General features: G+C 42.4%; 1 long non-coding RNA gene across 1 annotated transcript in view; it reads right to left on the bottom strand.

The window, feature by feature from the left end:
- Window positions 1–4332: 4332 nt before the first annotated feature.
- Window positions 4333–20379, bottom strand: part of LOC112394943 (uncharacterized) — a 39050-nt gene continuing 23003 nt past the window's right edge. The window contains exons 4-7 of the long non-coding RNA XR_003002253.1: window positions 10741–10955; window positions 7220–7320; window positions 6435–6526; window positions 4333–6047 (exon numbers count right to left, since the gene is read on the bottom strand). This is a non-coding gene — a long non-coding RNA (uncharacterized LOC112394943). The remainder of the gene's footprint in view (window positions 6048–6434; window positions 6527–7219; window positions 7321–10740; window positions 10956–20379) is intronic.

Below are 20379 nucleotides of genomic sequence, written 5' to 3'. Positions count from 1 at the left end.
AAACAACATCCACTTACGATTTCATAGCTCTGTAAGTCAGATCCAACTGGGTTCTACGCTCAGGGTCTCCCAAGACTGAAATCAAGGCGTTGGCCAGGCTGGAATTTCATCAGGAGGGAGGCTTTGGGGAAGAATTTTCCTTCAAACTCATTCAGGTTGTTGGCAGAGTTCTGTTCCTTGTAGCTGTAGGGCTGAGGTCCCCACTTCCCTGTGGCTGTCAGCTGGGGGCTGCTCTCAGATCCTGGAGGCCAATCACAGTTATTTGCCACAGGTTTTCTCCAACTCAACAAGGTAGACCTCCCTGGAGTTGAATCCCTGTCACACTTTGCATTTCTCTGACTTCCCCTTTTGCTACCAGCCAGAGAAAACTCTGCTTTGTAAGGGCTGATGCGATTAGACTAGGCCCACAGATAATCTTCCTTTTGCCATATAACTAAGCAAAATCATGGCAGCAACACCATGGGCCAAGGTCATAGGGCCATCCTAAAATTCTGCCTACCACCCCACCTTAATCAAGTGATCAGTTTAACATTATCAGTAATAGGACAAATTGAAATCATGTATCACCTGCTAGGAGGCAATGAGAAGAAGCTAGCATCACATCTCTGATATCCCTGCCAAAGTTGTATAACTTGAATATAAACATGAGGAAACATCAAACAATCCCATCAGGAGAGCTGTTCAACAAAATCAGTGGTCATGTATCAAAATGGCAAAGCTGAAGCTCAAAGGGATGGAAAAATAGAGTATTCCTTTCTACAGCATATTAAGAATGTAATTAATGTTTTTCAAAGTACACAGAAATGTCAAGGGTTTTGTCAAGGTCCCGGGCCACTCCTTTATATAGCAATAAGCAGGGTTTTAAATAGTTTTTTTTAATTTTAAAAGGAATTAATATTTACTGATTTTTTTTTACATATTTCTCCTAGAATTCAGCATGCAATAAATACATAGGACTACTTTTTAGTTTCTGTTTTTTAAAAAAAATCAGTCTTTTCTTTTTTATTTTTTATTGTCTTGGTGACCTTAGTCTCTAGACATGACCAGAAACAAGGTCATGAGGTTCCACTTTTTGAGCAGCCCCACTGCCTTCTATGTGTATTGTTCTCTGCACTTTGCACTACCATGTCCAAACATCAATACAATCTTATCAATTGTTACATGGTTGGCCAAGTTCCCCACACCATGACTTTGCATATGCATCCTCCTCACCCTGTCTTTGGATCTGGGGCTTTGGCCTTCTGATCCAAGGCTGTCGCTCGCTCTCCCAGCAAGGCAAGGGCAGCGGAGTCAGAGGCGGCAGTCCTCTGAAAATCAAATTATCCACAAGCCCCAGCTCATTCTTTCTTTTCACAACCTCTTTTTCCTGTTAGTTATTGTAATAAAGCAACACACACATCACCGAAATATATTCTTCAGAGTAAATCAAATACCGAGTATTTTCTTATAAGTCCAGAAACAGGTTAATAGATTGAAGTTAGAACCTACAACTCTTCCAGAAGTATTAATAATTGCACATGTGCCAAAATTAAGCTCCCTCTCTTCTGCCTGCCTCTCAGATGATGTAGCTCTTCTTGGATCCCACACTTCCCACTTCCTGGCAAAAATGTGAAACCAGCTAGTTCTAAGGGCCCTTGAACTCCTGAACTAATTCCTTAATTTCTGCTTAGGATTTCAGAGGAAAAAGAATGATCTCAGGAAAATACATCCCTCTACTTCTTTCTTCTCTGATCTCAGAACTTCAGATGTGCAGCTTCTTTCAGATTTGCTTGGTTTATTTCTAAACCAACAGGTGATATTCAAAAGCAGAAAATACTGCTGTAACTGTTGTGTGCTAATGTTCCGTAACTTATTTCATTTCTACCTGTAAGCTGGAAGCCAAGCACCCAGACAAGGATTTAAATATTTGCTTCATCCTAACTATCAACCGTGTAACACCATCCAGTATGAATCTGTGAACTGAAAAAAAAAACCCGCACAATGTGAGGGTTGTGAGTTAAGTTATATTCATGTTCTTACTGAGGACTATAGCCCAGGAGACTATGGCCTCTTGGTAGCTCTGAGAAAGTACTCCGAAGAGGTAGGGGGGAAGGCTAGCTCATATATGATTTTTTTTGGGGGGGTGCTGGGGAATATGCGCAGTCAAGTATGCATCTTGGTAGAAGATTGCTGCTAGTCATGAAGAACAGGTAACTCAAGTCAACGATTTTAGTGCTTTACTATGTATGGGAAAATGCAAGAAGCTGGATTCATTAAAGTTCTTCCTGAGATACAATACATCTAACTATCTAAGGGGCCTGCTCCTCAGAAGCACAGAGCATCCTGTTATCATCTTCATTTCCTCTGTCTGGAGCACAGAGTTTTTCACCCTGTTATCGCCTTAGTCTCTTCTGTCTGAAGTAAGGGATGCACTGTTGGTCAGCCACTGCAGTGGGTTCATATTCGTAGAACTGGATGGTGAGCGAAACACTCTTTGTTCTCCTTCTGCTTGCAAATCTACCAGTGGATAAGTGGCACATTCACAGCTGCATGCTCTACAAGCTCTGCTGAACAGATAGGTTTGTCTCCCTGGAGTTATGCCCTGCTTCTGTGTTGTATGAGGTAGGCCAGAGCCAGCAGCTGAGGGACCCCCAAGGCTAAAGGGCAGCTGTGCATTTTGGGCTGTGGCAGAAATGATAGGGCTGATTTAAGAGATTCACCTGGTACCAGCCAGGCTAGACTCACAGGCTATCAATGCTGGTGGGGCCTTAGAGGCACTGAAGGTCTTCCAGGTCTTCAAACATCACAGTCTGGCTAACGCCCAGCCTTCTCTTCTGCCAACTAGTATTCAGAATTTACTTCTGCCCACTAGTATTCAGAAAAATCTTGTGTTGAGAGAGGTCTTTCTTATGCTGAGGTAAAATTTGCCTTCCTATATCTTCCACTTATAGATCTCAATTCTGTATGCTGTGACCACACAGCATCCTGATCCTTGTGTAATAAGGAAGAACAAATCTGACTCCATATTGGATCTGTTTCTTTTACTTTAACCTTTGTATTCTATTGCTTTTGCTACAAGTTAATCACTAAAGGGATGTTGCCTAAAATATACATAATGGCCTATCTCTGGGAACCCTGCTTCCCATGCAATGAGCATTAAGTTAAAATACCTTTGTTTAGGGCTTCCCTGGTGGCACAGTGGTTGGGAGTCCGCCTGCCGATGCAGGGGGCGTGGGTTCGTGCCCCGGTCTGAGGAGATACCACCTGCCGCAGAGTGGCTGGGTCCGTGAGCCATGGCCACTGGGCCTGCACGTCCAGAGCCTGTGCTCCATGGCGGGAGAGGCCACTGCAGTGAGAGGCCCGCGTACCGCAAAAAAAACAAAAACAAAACCAAAAACCTTTGTTTAGCTCACAGGAAACATCCTGACCAGGCCCACCTGTGAATCGTTGCCGGAAAGAAGAAATTAACATAACCCCTCTGGAGTCTGGCCAGAACCAGGAAATATCTGCAACAACTTATTGCCTTTCTTACTTTACCTCTTCACCTCCCCCTCTTCGTTCTATAAAAGAAACTAGCATCCAAACCTGGGTAAGACAGTTCTTTGGGACATTAGTCCACCATCTTCTCAGCCTGCTGGCATTCCGAATAAAGTTGCTACTTCTTGCTCCAGAAATTTGTGTCTCAATTTATTGGCTCGTCATGCAGCGAGCAGTACAAGTTTGGACTTGGTAATGCTGTGAAAACCCTCCAAATATATGATATAGCTGTTATAGTCCTATGTTATACCCAGTTGTTTTGGGTAAATATCACCAATTAATTGATACAGACGAATGGATAAAGAAGATTGACAAAAAAAACACACACACAAAACACACTCACACACACACACACACACACACACACACACACAAAGAAGATTGACAGACGAATGGATAAAGAAGATGTGGTACATATATACAATGGAATATACTCAGCCATAAAAAGGAATGAAACTGGGTCATTTGTAGAGACGTGGATGGATCTAGAGACTGTCATACAGAGTGAAGTAAGTCAGAAAGAGAAAAACAAATATCGTATATTAACTCATATATGTGGAACCTAGAAGAATGGTACAGATGAACTGGTTTGCAGGGCAGAAATTGAGACACAGATGTAGAGAACAAACGTATGGACACCAAGGGGGGAAAGTGGCAAGGTGGTGGTGGTGGTGGGATGAACTGGGAGATTAGGATTGACATATATACACTAATATGTATGAAATAGATAACTAATAAGAACCTGCTGTATAAAAATAAATAAGTAAAATAAAATTCAAAAATTCAAAAAATAAATTAAACGAATGAATTCATTTTAATAATTTAATTTATTAATACATTATCTCAAATTAATTTTTAATATTAAATCAAGAGTAAATTAATTAAATTCAATTAATACAGTTTAAATTGGACGTGTCTTTAATTTAGTACTGATAGCTTTAAGAGACAAGAAGGATCAAGCTGAACCTTCGAGGATGCCAGCCAGTGCATTGGTGAGGTCATTTTGAAGCCAAGGTCTAGTCTACAGTGTTGCAAATTTAAAAGTTCATCTTTGTTAGTTTACTCAGAAGTGATCTGAGTTGGGATAATCCATAATAATCTAGTTCATAACAAACAGATAAATGGGGCAGGATTCTAAGTGACTGTTCTGAGAGAGGTACCCGTCATGCAGTCTAGAACATACATGTATCTGCTAGTCACACATTATCTTTTCATTAAATAGAAAGCCTTTGAAAACTACTTGAACATCGGGAGAGATTATAATAAAAACCTTATCCTGAGGCACTTACCTCTTGACTGAGCACCCAGCTGAGCACACTGGCCTATGCCTGCGGGCCAGTGAGTGGATTCTCTTTCCATAGTGCTGAAGGGGGAGTCTGACAAATTCTGGATGAATGATTCTTCTTGTTAAATATTCTTTATCTGCCACAAATGTGCTTCATCATCACATGTCTGTATTTGGCAGTACGTAGTAGTTAGGAGTCTTGGCTCAAGTCAGTTAAGTATTTACTAATTGAATGACTGAATAAATGAATCAGAAATCATTGCACAGGAAGAACAAGGTCAATTAAAATTGGACAGAATAGATTTTATGTTAGTTTGTGAATTTTTCAATGAAAAGTTTGAAAGCACTGTCTTTGCAGATGAGATTTTTAACAGCTACCACCCCAGTCCTAAGTTAGGAAACACTCCAGCCATCAACATTTGTAACGGTTCTGGACTAAATATTTGTGTACCCCAAACTCATATGCTGAGACCCTAATCCCCAATGTGATGGTATTTGTAGATGAGGCCATAGGAGTTAGATTAGATCATGAAGGTGAAGCCCTCATGATGGGATTGGTGGCCTTATAAGAAGAGGAGAGAGAGAGAGATCTCTTTCTCGCTCTGTATGCACCCAAGGAAAAACCACGTAAGAACGTAAGGAGAAGGTGGCTGTCTACAAACCAGGAAGAAGATGTTCACCAGGAACCGAATTGGCTGGCACCTTGACCTTGGACTTCCTGGCCTCCAGAACTGTGAGGATAAATGTCTATTGATTAAGCCACCCAGGCTGTGTTATTTTGTCAGCCCGAGCTGACTAAGAGAGTAACATATCATTCAGAGTAGTAAGTTGATTCTGAGATGAGATGTAGGCTAGCTGTTTTCTTACTTTGCCTTGAAAAGGATGAAATTTCTGATGTCTTTCCCATTCAGCTCAAGAAATGTACCATGGAGGACTCTGTAGGTCCTGTGCTCTGTCTACAGTGGAGAGGGCCTGCAGAGGAGGACTGGATGGATGGTCCCAGTCCTCCAGACAAAGGAGGATGTGAGGTCATCTGCTGTGGTCGAGGAGCTGAAATGCAGAAAGGGACTTCAGCGAGTGGAGAAGGCTTAGAATTGCTTCTATGAGCAATGCCCCAAGGAATTAACTAAGGATGAAAAGAGGAAACTTCAGCAGCCTTGAGGTTACCACTGAGGTTACATATTATGGATTTAGAGTTGATCCAATGTGTAGACTTTTGTAACTTTCTGCAGGAGCACCTGGCCGCCTGGAAGGAGAGAGACAAGAGGGTCGATTCCATCTAGCACTGGGGATTGGCAAGGCAGTTAAGAGCAAAGGATTCCAGGAGGCTTGTTGACATTAAGTAACTAACCTTTAACTAGAAAGAGCTTCAGAGCAGTTGGGCAAGGGATGTTTCAAAGCAGGAGGAGACTACCCACGTGTATAGGTATGAAATGGTTACACAGAACGAACCTGGGAGAACCCTGCCATCTCCCCCATTGCTTGGGTCTAGCCACTTCTCTGGTTTATACTTACATGAGGATCAAGATCTTCTTGTCCCCTGCTGCCTGATCTCCCTGTATGCTCTATCCTTTGTTTAATTCCACTTCCCCTTCAAACTTGAGGCTCCCATTATAAATAACAATGACCATACCTGACTTGGTGCCCAAGTTGGTGGACAGTTTAGTTGAGACTCTGCTGCCACCTGGTGGTCCTTGGTCACTTCAGATGTCCACGGTATCCAAGCTAGGAAGAGGCAAGTGAAACCAAGACAGAGCTGAATACTCATACCTGAATACTCGGGCATGAGCATTCAAGGGGTCTGGAGTTCACGTGAGGTTAAAGAAAAAATTAGTAGGTATGAGAAAGACAGAAAAATAAGAGTTTGTGGCCTAACAGAATTTCAGAGTTTGAAATCTTGATGACAGAGGAGTATTAAGTATCAATACCAAAGGAGTAGCCATGGTTGTGTGCTTCTAAAAATGTCCTGAAGACAATAAAGTTGAAGGTCAGAGAATCCAGGGCCAGGTTGTTGCAAGCACCATTCACATTCTCCACTTGGAGATGAACATCCCTGTGTTAGAGTCCATGTTTCAATAATATTTTCCATCTCCCACACTTCCCAACACATTGTCTACAAAATGTTGGTTGAATTGGTTTGAATGTTGAAAAATCACTAATGGTGATTGCAGGGGGTGGAGTGGAGATGACAGCTGGGATCTGGCTGAGCTAGTTTCAAATACTTGGCTTTCTCAAGTTAAGTAGCTGCTTTCAACATTTCAGTGACTGCTCCAACACATGGCCATTGGGAAAAATCTCCCCTTAACGTGGTACTTTACAGTTTCACGTATATCCTCCTAGGGCAAGAAAGCATCCATGATGTTGCTATGCGCTCATTGCCTGAAATGGGCAAACCACACTCAGAATTGCCCTTCTTACCTTCCCTGCCATTTATTTTCCACCGTGAACTTTCTGTAAGGAAGATTTTCATCCAGGAGTTCTTAACATAGTGCTCATGGATCCCAGGCTTTGGGGAGGCTCTGAAATCAAATGCAAAATTCTATGCTTGTGAATACTTGTTTACTTTCTCTCATTAAAAAAAAATAATAATTCTTAAAGGAATGTGTGGCCTATGAAAGAAGAACCCTGACTTTAGGCAATTTGACTTCCTTTGACCTCAGGCAAGTTTCTGTACCCTTCAAACTCCATCACCTCTTTCCTCCTTTCTGAGTTTGTAAAAGTTTTTGGAAGTTAATTACTCTTCTTTCCCATCCTTCTCCTGGGAAGTTTGGAATTCCTGTACCTCTGCTTCCTGGGTAGCTCTGCTCTTGACCACACTGTTCTCAGTCAGTTGGGTCATTGGCTGAACCAGAAGGGTTCCCTTCTCTACTCCCTGAAGGGTAGAGGATTTCTAGAGAATTTTTCATTTCTTACGTAGTGGATTCTACATTCCTTTTCTTTTTCTTTTTTTTTTTGTGGTGCACAGGCCTCTCACTGCTGTGGCCTCTCCCGCTGTGGGGCACAGGCTCTGGACGTGCAGGCTCAGCGGCCATGGCTCACGGGCTCAGCCGCTCCACGGCATGTGGGATCCTCCCAGACCAGGGCTCGAACCCCTGTCCCCTGCATGAGCAGGCAGATTCTCAACCACTGCGCCACCAGGGAAGCCCCTGATAAGAATTCTTAATACCACTTCCCACCTAAAAATTAGCAAAAGATTCCCAGAGTCATTCAGGGTTAAATAGTGGATGAGGGTAGTTTTTCTTGTTCAGAAAAATTTCAAGCTGAAAAAAAAAAAAACACAGTCAAACTTTACCATTGCTAAGCTATCAAACTGCTGTTTAGTTGAGCAAGTCAGGATATTCAGCTTCTATTGCTGACAAAAATTAATAGAACTGAAGTTGTGTAAGTATACAAGAGTGAATAAAGTTAATTTTTTTTACAGTATTGGTTCAATAACTCATGATAGATTCAAATACTGCCTTTGAAGTATCTGCTGATGAATCACACAAAGAATAATCACAGTCTTTAATATCCTTCTTTTCCACAAGCTTTGTAAATTTGTCCAACTAAGCCTTTTCCTGCTCCACACCAATTTTTATCACCAGGAGTTGTATACATCTTAGCAGATTCCACTTCAGGTTGTACTAAATTCGAAATTTTCTCAACTTCTTTGAAAATATTCTTGCTTGTAGCTCAACACAGACTGTTCATAGAAGCCAGTTGTTCAGTCATTTCAAACTTGGCATTGACACATCCAAGTAAACAACAGCTGACCAGCATCAGTACCATCTTGTCAATTCATGAAGATACAAGGAAGAATACTCAGAACCATTAACATTTTTTTTTTTTTAAAAACTAACTATTGATGTTGCTACCAAGGTCCTCAACTCCGAACCAACTGTTCATACCAAAAGGCTGATCATCTTAAACAGGTTTATTTTCTCTGGACACATTTATTCAGCTTCTATGATCAAACACAATTTAATTAACTTGCCATCGGTAAATGACTTTCCTTGCTTGCTAACAAGTGAGCCACTCAGAAACTCACTTTCTTTGCAGCCTCATTTACATTTTTAATTCTTGTGAAGAAATTCTGCTATAATGAGGTATTCTATTTTAAATTTCCTAATTTTTCCGACTGTTGCTTTCCTGTGAGTTTGGGGTATTGTGATGAGTGCTTAACCTGGAAATGTTGCTATATCTTGTGTTATTTTAGCACAGTTATAGTGTCATTGCCTAATAAATATAATTCAATAACAAACAAACCACCCTCCACCAGTGATTTAAAAGTGCAACATTTGAAGTCCACTTTTCTTGTTTAGACATGAAAACATGTCTGGTAACGTAAAATAGAACAAAATAAAATAAAATAAAATGGTATAACAAAATGCTTAGCATTTGTAACACTGTTTTGAGTGGGTTATGACTCATTGAGTGATAAGCATGAAGTGATGAGAGTTCCACATATGGTCTCTGTTGCAACTTTTCAACTCTGCTGTTGAAACTCAAATGTATCCATAGATAATACATAAGTGAAAGAGTGTGACTGTGTTACAAAAGAACTTCATTGACATATACTAACCCTTAATTTCAAATATTTTTCACATCACAAAATATTCTTCTTTTGATTTTTAAAAACCATTCTTAGCTTGTGGACCATACAAAATAGACAGATTTGGCCCACAGGCCATAGTTTGCCAACCACTGGTCTAGACCATTGTACCTCTAAAAGTTCCACAGATCTGTCAGGTTCCTGAATCTTTGTAGGGTTTATTTCCTATCACCTGAGGTGCACATTTCTTAATTAGGCATTCAAAGCTCTTGCCACTTTTTGTTACCGGGTCCAACTGGCATGGTGTCATCAATATAGTGGACCAGTGACCAGAATGTCCAGGCAATCAAGGTCCGTCATTATCATCCATGATCTATATACTTTAAGTGATGATCAAACTGGTGCACTGAATGGGGTATATGGAGAGCATCACTCCTGCATCCTTGAAGTGGTTGAGGGTGACATGAATCACTGCAGGATGTCCTTTCAATTTACTATCTTTGCCCAGGGATGGGGATCAGGGAGGACTTTTAGGGGTTTCCACTTAGCCTTTCCTACTATAAAGATTCACTCCACAGAGAACCAATGTGAGGGTTCTTCCAGTTGTTAAATATTCCACAGCCCCCTGACTTGGGGTAGGACTCCATATATCAATTGTTCTCTAATCATCCCCACTCTAATAAAGAGGCTGATGCTATTTTGGGTTGCTTGGTATTCATGTTGACTTATCCACAGCCTTCAAAATACCTGAATATTCACTTTCCCCAGTGTGTAGTTAATCTGGTAAATGTCTGCAGGCCCTTTTGAGGAAGGATTGCTCATAGCTATGATAACTACTTGCTATGGTGTTTCAGGGACTTTCTTCAAGGGGACATGGCTCTTCAATCAATGGATTCTGAGTCTGAAAACTGCCTCAACTCTTGAAACTAGACAAGAGACCATGATTTTCCATTGTGGTACTGACTGACTCAAGATCTTTCTTGGATATATAAATCAAGCAATTGCCTGCCTTTATAGCTTGTTCCTAGGATACCATTTTGTTTGTTAGTTAGTTTTTGGCACAGATTCCTGCGGTTCAAGTCCCCTTGCTCGTCACTCTGACCTTGTTATCCATGAGGATAATCGCACCAACCTGTCTTCCTTTAGACTTATTGTGTCAATTAACACAGCAAATTAATTCCACCAATCCTACCTTCGCTCTGACAATTATATGCTCTCAACTTGCTTCTTCTACTCCAGAGTTCTATCATCCCCCCTGACACCAGGGAGCCCAGTTTTCCCAGCAGTATTTCCTACTTGGCCTACAACCATGGCCTACAGAGGACAGAAAACACTGAGTTTGTTAAGATTCTAGTGTCTCCCTCATGAAGCATCACTTCTTACTTTAGTGAAGAGAGTGTTCACTCACCTTCCTGAGAAACATAGTCATCTGGTGATTCTCTGGTGTTGCACAAATAAGTCAGTTCTAATAGGCCCACCTTTCTGTGCCTTTGACCCCTTCCTCTGCCAAGGAATTTCCATCATCTCCACCTCATTTACTGTAGGCATCCTTTTTTCCCAAACTTTGAGGAGATATTCCAGGAGTTTATTAGGAGTGGCTCCAGGTGCCCTTGCCAGGACAAGCTGGGAGAGGAGAAAGCAAAGAGCAAGGGGAGTCAAAGAATAGACCACATATCTTTTCCCACTGGTAAATCCTCAAACCCAAAATCAGCTCTAAGCTGAGGGAGGGGAAACACTTTGAAATGGATGACAATTTGAATTTTCCGGCTGGAGAGTACCTTTTAATACCTGAAAAATCAGACTATTTAATACCCAACAGCGAATAGAAAGTGAACGGGGAGCCATTGGATCTGCCCATGGTATCTCCAAAGAAGAGTGAAGGGAGAGCCAACAGTGTTTTTGAAGGCAAAGGTAAAAGAAAAATAGAGCGGTTCCCTCATTGTACATTATCAATTATAAATGGTTCAAACGACCAGTTGAAAAAGTGTTGAAGTGCAAAATTGTGTTGCTACCTTCTAGTTCTTTGAGTTGTTTTTTCCATTTAGGACATGGGCTACAATGAGCCATTATGCAAGTGAAACCGCTAAGCATTCTGTTTTTATAAACACAGGTAACAAAATATATTAAATCTGCATACCATAATATGTGAACTGGTCTTAGAAGTTGAGAAGTAGTGACATAAGGGCCATACAAAGGTCTTAGCCATGAAGTCTGGAGCTCAGTGAAGGGAAAACCTCACCCATGATATGGGGGGTGCTGGTCAAAGAAGCTTTCATGAAGCAGATGATATTTAAAAGGACTCGAAATGCTGAGTATGATTTTGAAAGATATATAAAAAGAAGTCTTTCCAAGTAGAACGACAGGAAAAGGCACAGTGGTGTGTTACTAGGGATGAGAAATTCAATTTAGGTGAAACAAGGACTGTAACGGCAAACAGTACATCCACGTAGGGATGTCATGGGAAACTAAGCCTGAAAAAAACATGTTTGACTTGTACCTGGAGAGTCCTGGACAGCATGGAGCAGGATTTATACTTCATATGGAGGCACAGGAGTGATTGATTGAAATTCAAATACTTTCCCTAGTATTTTTCAAAGAATTTCCTGAATATGATTTTCAAGTTGTTTTTAAACCGAGTCTCAAGACAGAGCAAGTGGGAGTAAGAATCTGCTAAGGAGCCAGTGGGCAGGTAATTGCCGAAGCAGAGCACTGAAGGGGGGGTGGTGTGGGGGGTGACTGCTGTACCATACCACTCGGATGGGAACGACCTGGCAAACAGAGAGAGCCCTAAAGATCGGTCTCTGTCCACCAGCCAGCAACAGCTGAGGTGGAAGGAGGCGGGTGTCTCTTACTCAGGCACTGCTTCTGGATTTGGCATCCTCCAATAAATCCCTCTTTCCTTGAAGTCCATCTCCGGCCCTGTCCCAGTCTGCTCCTGGTCTGAGGACAGAAAGTGAATGGTACACCACTGTGTCAGATCCTGGAAGCAAAGGGCCTTCTTCTGAAGCTGATTGCTTAACCTTCACGTTGAATACTGGAGCCCAGTATCAAAAGACTTGCTCATATTAGCAAGCATATACTTGATCTTCAAATGGAAGAGAGTCATTACAATGCTGCTAAGGTGTTGAAAACATATCGATAATTGTCTTAGAGAGTTGGTGCAGGGAAGTAATGTGACAGCACGTGTAAAGTGGTTATCACTTCCTGGCACAGAGTAGACACTCAATATTAAGTTCCCTTTCTATCATTTTTCTGTAGAAGGGAGGGGCACAGAGTAAGTAATTTATCTCTTACACACTCCCTCCTTGAATCTCCCTGCCCAGCGCAGATATACCCATCACTATATTCGCCATTCCTGCGGACACGCTTCAGGTGGATGGTCAGAGCCTTGTACCTTCCCATCCCCTTCTTCTGGACCCCTGTGGCTTGATGCTGTTCCTCTATGATGCAATGCCTGAAGCAGTACTCAGTTCCCCAGGTATGGGCTGATTAGTGAAGGAGAAACAAAAAGGTTTCTTCACCTTGGCCTAGATACTACAATTCTGTTTTTCCAAGCTAAGATTTCTTTAGGGTTTTGTTTTGCTATGTTTTGTTAAGAAGCCACAACTTGCCATTGACTCATATTCAGCTTCTAGCCAACGGAAACCCCTGAGCCTTTTTTTTTTTTTCCATCTCTCTCCCACCCAGATCTTGGACAGCTGTTTGTTGTTCTAGATCTGAGTAAAGGATGTCTGTTAAATTCCATCTTGTTAGATTAATTTTCTCCATTCTAGCCTATCACAATATAAAAATTCTTGTTAAGTGAAAAATTAAATGCAGTGCACTGGCATACAGATGTCAGACTAAGGCCCAAAACATCAAATCATGGAAACCCCTCTAGCAGCAGAGTATAGCAACAACAAAACACCATAGAAAAGACATACGCTGTAGTTTTCTTAACAAAAATGACCCACGAGCCATATAACTCACCAGTGTTAGTCTCTGTTAACTTCCCAACATGCTAGACTCAAAACTTTTTTCAGAATATATTAATTAAATCTCCAGAACATGATTTCTTATTACAGTCCAGTATTTATATATTTGTATTTATTTATTTTTTTTTGAATGAAAGATTTTTACAATTCTATAGTGCTTCATAATTTTCTTTTTAAAAATATTTATTTATTTGGCTGCACGGCACACGGGATCTTTAGTTGTGGCATGTGGGATCTAATTCCTGACCAGGGATCGAACGCGGGCTCCCTGCATTGCAAGTGTGGAGTCGCAGCCAGTGGACCACCAGGGAAGTCCCTACAGTGCTTCATACTTTTCAAAAGCTTCACACAGATGATTTCATATAATCCCATAATGACCCTTTTTTCTCCTACCCCATATTGTCCCCCCCCTTCCCTCTTCCCACCTATGTAAATAGTCTCACCTATGTAAATAGTCCTTTTTATTAAACTCTCTTCAAATTACAAAGTTCCTTTGGGGACTGAAACTGATACAAGCTGTCAATCAGGATTCAATGGATAAAATAGAAATAGTTCTGAGTATTTTAAAAGAGAGAAATTTAATACAAAGAATTGGTTACATGGATATTGGAAGACCTGAGAGGCCAAATAAGTAAGAGTAAAGGAACCCAGAAATCAGCAACAGATGGAAGCCACTACCATTCCTATGACGGAGGGACAAAAAATACTGTGCTATCAGATCCTGGAGGCTGGAGTGCCCTGGAAGAAGCTAGAAGCTAGTTCAAAGGGAACTGGAGCCATAGGAGAGACACGCTGCTGCCTGGAGATGCAGGCTGAGACAGGAGAAAATATCCCTCCCTCTTCCCTCCTCCAACTCTCCAAGCTTGTGAGTTGACTGAATCTGACCAGAAGCCAGCTAACATAGGAGTCTGAGAAAAGCAGCATGCAGGAGAAAGCAGAGCTGAGCAAGGTCGTGATCAGAGAACATGCACCTCATACCACACAGAGAAGACCCTTCTAAATAAGGTGATATTTCAGGAGAGACTTTAAAGAAGTAAAGAAGCAAACCATGCAGATATGTGGAATAAAAATGTGCCAGCAGGAGAAAAAGTGCAAAGGCCCTAGGAAGAGCATGTTTAGGGGCACAGGCAACGAATGATCCTACAACAGAAACAGCACGGGAGTGGTAGGAGATGAGGTCAGAGGGAAAGACAGGCAGCAGACCATATAGGGCTTTATATGCCATACAATGGGCTTTGGCTTTTGCTCTGAGATGAAGTCATTGGCAAGTTTTGAGCAGAGGAGTGACATGAGCTGACTATGGTTTAAGAGGATCCTTGTGGCTGCTGTGAGGAAAAGAAACTTTAATGGGGCAAGAGACCAAGAGAAAAAACAGTTTAGAAATTATCTCAATTGAGGCAAGGTAGCTTGGGTGAGGGCCAACAGGTAGAGGAGAGGTAAGATTTGCACCTACGTTGAAGATGGAGCCAACAGACCTCGTTGTTGGGTTATACGTGCATGTGAAAGGAGTGGCATCAAACTGACCTCAGCTTGAGAAGTGCAGGTTTGGAGGGGAAACCAGGAGCTCACTTAGGGACACATGAAGTGTGACACGGCTATTAGACACCCACACACAGCTGTGAGGGAAGGCTATTGAACAGTGATTCTGGAAGCTGGGAGATGTTTGGACCGCAGATATAAGTGTGGTGGTCACGGGCATATAGACAGTACTTGTCTTAGTTTGTCTACTTGTCTAGAAGCAGACCCTGACAAGAATTTGAGCGCAAGTAGTTTATCTGTGAGGAGAGTTCAAGAATTACCAGTAGAGAAGAAAAGTGAGACAGGAAAAGGAAGAGAATCAATAAAATGTGCATTACGAAAGAAGTCATCTCTGTCGGCAACTGAAATTTGTCCCATTGTGGAATTCTGGGAGAGAATGTCGAACAGGCTTCCAAGGAATGTAATAGGGGCGGGGCAGGCTCGCGGCTGTTAGCGAGCGACGTTAGCAGTCCTGCTCAGCCATTGGTCGGCATCGCAGTGGGCCCCTCTCCCAAACGAGCGACCGTTAGTGAGCAACTGTTACGGAGCAACTGTTAGCAAGTGACCGTTAGCAGTCCCGCTCAGCCATTGGTTGGCATCTCGGTGGGCCCCTCCCCCCTTCCTCTGTATAAAAGGAGCCCGAATTCGGACTGAGAGAAGACGGTATTTTTGAGACACTAATCTGCCATCTTCTTGGTCTGCGGGCTTTCTGACTCAAGTCGTTATTCCTTGCCCCAACAACTCGTCTCCCAATTTATTGGCCTGTTGTGCAGTGAGCAGAGCGAGCTTGGGCTCCGTAACAGGTATCCTAACTGAGGGATTGGAAAGCTAGGTTAATTATCCACCAAACTACCGTCCATCTTCGGTTGAGGGCTGCTCTGGGGGCATTAACTCTCCAGCACTTCCAGCTTCCTCACAGGAGAGCCCCTCGTCCCGGGGGCCATTAACCCCTCCCCTAACCCAGGGAGACTCAGAAGAAAGGTTGCCAGCAAGCAGCCTTCTGTGTGTACAGGCGAGTCTTGAAGGGATACAGGTGGGGCGGCCACAGCATGAAATGATCTAGCATCACCCCAAAAGCGAGTGAGGTTAGAGAGAAAAGGTGTCCAAAGCTCTAAAGCATTCCAACATTTAGAGGTCAAGGAAATGAGAAGAAACCAGGAAAGGAGACTTTGGAGAGGCTGGTGAAAAAGAGAGTGGAGTCGTGGAAGGCAAGTTTAAAAAGTGCTCCTAGCAGGAGGAAGAGAGTAACTTTTTCAAACAGTTTTGTTGTGGAGAAACTGAACAGTGGCTGGAGGGAGATGTGGGGCTCAAAAGAGAGGGGTGTAAGAGAGAGAGAGAGAGAGTGTGTGTGTGTGTGTGTGTGCACGCGTGTGTAAAATGGGAAATGTTGCAGCACATTTGCATGTTGATGGGACTGATCCAGTCAAGAGGGAAAAACTGATGAGGCAGGAAAAAGCGGGAAAAGTACAGATATCCTTAGTAAATGAGAGGGAACATGGGATCAGTGCACAACTGGAGGGGGCTTCCTTAGGAGCACATGTTCATGGAGAGAAGGCAGAAGCTATGGCCATGTAGAGAGTGGGGGAGTGTGTAGAAATTCTCTTCTGAATTGCAATATTTTTCACAGAAGCAAGGAAGTTAGCTGATATTTGAGAATTGAGGAGGAAGAGTTGTTGGAGGATTGAGAAGAGAGAAGTTATGGAACAGTCATTCAGGATTGGGAATAGATGAGAGAAATGGAGAGAGATGGCCAAGTAGCACCAAAGGCCCACTTGAGCTTAGTGATCATAATATAAAGTGAGAGCAGTCAGCAAGGTTGGGTCTTTCTCCAGCCATGTTCAGCTGTTGCATGCAGGCATGGAGTAGGGGAAATTAGATTTGACCAAGGTTGAGCAGGCTTTATTTATGACCCCCAACCTGTAGTTTTACTCCAGGAAGACATTATGTAGTAATTAGCTAAGAAATAAAATTTTCTTGGCAAAGTCATCCTGAATTCCAAGATTCTTGGGAATATGCTATAAGCAAAGAGAGAAAAGTGATTTGTGGGAAAGTAAGGTAGAAGTAGCTTTACTCAATCCATTTTGAAAGTTTGAAATTTTGTTGCTCTACAAAAACTGATCTGGGATTTTTCAGGAAGCAATTGGCTAACCCTTCTACCCTCAATAAATGTTGTGAACTAGTCCTCCTCGCTGAGCCTCTTGGCTCTGGTGGACCCTGCAGCTACCTATTAGCTAAGGGATCAGAACCCAACATTCCATTTAACTGTTAGTGTTGTAAATAATCTGTTCCCATTCACAAAAGGATGAACATATGACAACCACAGACTGTGAAAAGCAAAAAAGGTGTGTTTTAACTAGCCCCACCTTTCTCCAGAAAAAATTTTTACTCTGGACCTTTTGCAGGTAGAGCTCACATCTTTGATGTGCCTCTGGTCAAAGATTCTAGTAAGAAAACTCTGGATAATCTGGACCTTTGTTTTACTCCTCGCCAATGGGAGCTATGGTACTGTGTCTTTCCATCCCAGTACCCAGTTTCTGGACAAGGTCTAACAACCCAGCTACAAGTGCTCAGAAGCCACCGGACGTGGGCAACGAAAGGGTGGACATAGTGAGTTGAATACTGCTCCCCCAAAAGGTATGTCCAAGTTCTAATTCCTGGAACCTGTGAATATGACCTTGCTTGAAAATAGGATCTTTGCAGATGTAATTAAGAATCTTGGGATGAGATCATCCAGGATTTAGGATGGGCCCCAAACTAATGACTAGTATCCATATAAAGAGAGGGGAGAGGGAGCTTTAAGACACACAGAGACACAGGGAAGGAGGCATTTTGAAGATGGAGGCAGAGGCTGGAGTGCTGCATCTATAAGGGCCAAGGATTGCTGGTAATTACCAGAAGCTAGGGGAAAGGCATGGAACAGATTCTCCCTCAGTGTCTTCAGAAGGAACCAATCCTGCTGACACCTTGATTTTCAGACCTCTGGCATCCTGAACTGTGAGAGAATAAATTTCTGTTGTTTTCAGCCATGCCTGTGGTAACTTGTTATGGTAGCCCTAGGAAAACAATACAGGGAGTGAACTCATAGCTTAGTAAAGTAAAGAATACATGGTCAGGAAAACCACAAGGAAGCATTCCTGGGACCATGGAAGGAGGCTGGGACCACCTGAGGTTCTTAAAACCTTGTGGCATTTCCCTTAGATTCCTTCTATAAGAGTATGGCTCCTCCTCCAGAAATCATGTTTCTAGACAGTCTGGAAAACCTGCAGTAATTTTGAGTCCATTGTCCCATTTCCATGAAAGTGTTTGCAAATATTTTGCTCCCCAGGAAGTCCTACCCTTATGATTTAACCAGCCTGATTCTGCAGTCGTGAAATTTCTGCTTGCAGCAGGGCTGAGCTGAGAAGACCATCCTTGAAGAGGGCAGCCTCCCAGACACTTGTCTCTCCCTGGATTCCTGACTTGTGTCATCTGGAATGAAAAGCAATAACAGCCAGCACTGCAGTTTGATGTACTGGTGCTTTTATTCATTCTCTTCTCTGCCTGAAGTGCTCTTACTCCACTTAGGGAGGCCCTGCTCACCCTTTGAGACTTGCCCAAATGCCTTCTGCTCTGTGAAGGCCACCCTGGAACCACGGAATTGTTCTCTTCAGCATTCCCACAGAACTTGTGCACTTCTGTTGAAGGACTTATTAAATTTAATTATAGCTTATTATGTATTTGTCTTACCTGAAACACTCCAGAGGAAGTGTTATTCATGTCTGAATCACCAGCATTTAGTCTAGAAGCTAGCTCAATAGATGTTTTTGGTATAAACTAAGGAAAGCAATATCTTAGAAAACATCCAGTAACCAAACTCAAGAGTTTCTTGAAAATATACAACTGCTCTTATTTAACTTCATCAATTTTGGATTTCAAGCCATTGGAATTTGGCAAGGAACAAAGTAACATAGAAATTAGTGTGTCCTCTATGAGTAAAGAGTTCAGTGAGTGTTTGCTGATTTGCTGTTATGGTCAGAGAAGAACTTCTCTCCAGGAGATGAAAAGGGCAGTGTCACCCCCAGCACTGCAAGCTTCTTGAACACGAGGGAGGGAGAGTCTTACTATTTTGGATTAAAATTTAGCAAAGGCTTTCCAGAATTAGCTACCGAAGAAGCACTCTGAGCCATCTTTCCTTTATCTGGTCACTGAAGAAAGCTAAAATGTTTACCACAGATGGTATTCAAAGTGATGTTATCACTCCATGGTCTATCCAAATGCCTCCTCCCATCATATTTGGTTTGAAGTTTTACCTGGAGTTTTTTTTTTTGCAGTACACGGGCCTCCCACTGCTGCGGCCTCTCCCGCCGCTCCGGACGCGCAGGCTCAGCGGCCATGGCTCACGGGCCCAGCCGCTCCACGGCACATGGGATACTCCCGGACCGGGACACGAACCCGCGTCCCCCGCATCGGCAGGCGAACCCCCAACCACTGCGCCACCAGAGAAGTCCTACCTGGAGTTTTATACATTTGAAAATATTCAGAATGAATCCTCAGTTGCAAAAGAAAAATGGGCTGTGCCCTAAGCTTATATGTGAATATGCTCCATAGAAAAGATGAAAACATCCAAGTGAACAGAAGCTGAGGGCATAAATAAAAGAGGAAGGTTTGGATAGGTAAGTATGTGTGTTCCCATGGGAACATACAGCTGCTGCCAACAAAAACCATGGGAAAAGGCTAGAGACTCTTCCTATGATTCAGGCTAAAAACAAATTTGTAAAGAAGTTAAAATACATGTGAATCATTTCCTTTTTCATCCACCACAATCATTACCATCAAGTCAAAATCTGTCCTAGCATCATAAGGAAAACCAGCCTGTTGTGACAACTGGAGATGTTTGCACTAAATAATCTCCCCACCAAGAAATCCAACAGCTTCTAATATCCACCACATAACATTGAAATGGCCTTCACCTATTAAGACCCTCACGACCTGGCAGTACAATCTCTAACCCACTTAATTAATGACTGCTTCCCCATTTTGATCAAGATGGTCTCCTCACTACCCCCTACAGACTACCCCATGTATCATGTTTATTCATAACTCCAAACTTTACTCATACTGTCTCCCAGTGCATTTTCCTTTTTCTTTATTCAAACCAACTTATTCAAGTCCAGTCCCAGTATCATCTGATCTACATGGTTTGTCATGACTGCAAACTATATTGGTATCTCTCTACTCTGAATTTCTATACTGTCCCTCGACAGCTAGAATCCCAAGCTAATGTTTCTTTTGAAATTAACTTATTTATAAACACTCATTGGCTTCACACACTGTGCTAGGAGCATAATGGAGATTTCTTGAAGATCTTCTAGCTGTTTTCTTTGCTGGGCTCACCATTTTAAACAATTCTTTCCTTCCCAAAAATGACCAAGATAACTAAGGACTTTTTGCTCCTTTTCAATCCTATGCAAGGGAAGCACTTTTTCCCCTCTCCTTGGGCTAAGAAAGATTAGTAGATACTAAACTGGTGAGAGCTGTTAGAATCTTCAACTTTAACCCCTTCCAAATTGAATAAA

Source organism: Neophocaena asiaeorientalis, unplaced genomic scaffold (genome assembly GCF_003031525.2).
Source record: "Neophocaena asiaeorientalis asiaeorientalis breed wild unplaced genomic scaffold, Neophocaena_asiaeorientalis_V1.1 scaffold364, whole genome shotgun sequence".
NCBI lineage: Eukaryota > Metazoa > Chordata > Mammalia > Artiodactyla > Phocoenidae > Neophocaena > Neophocaena asiaeorientalis.
This window is presented reverse-complemented; position numbering and strand designations above follow the sequence as displayed.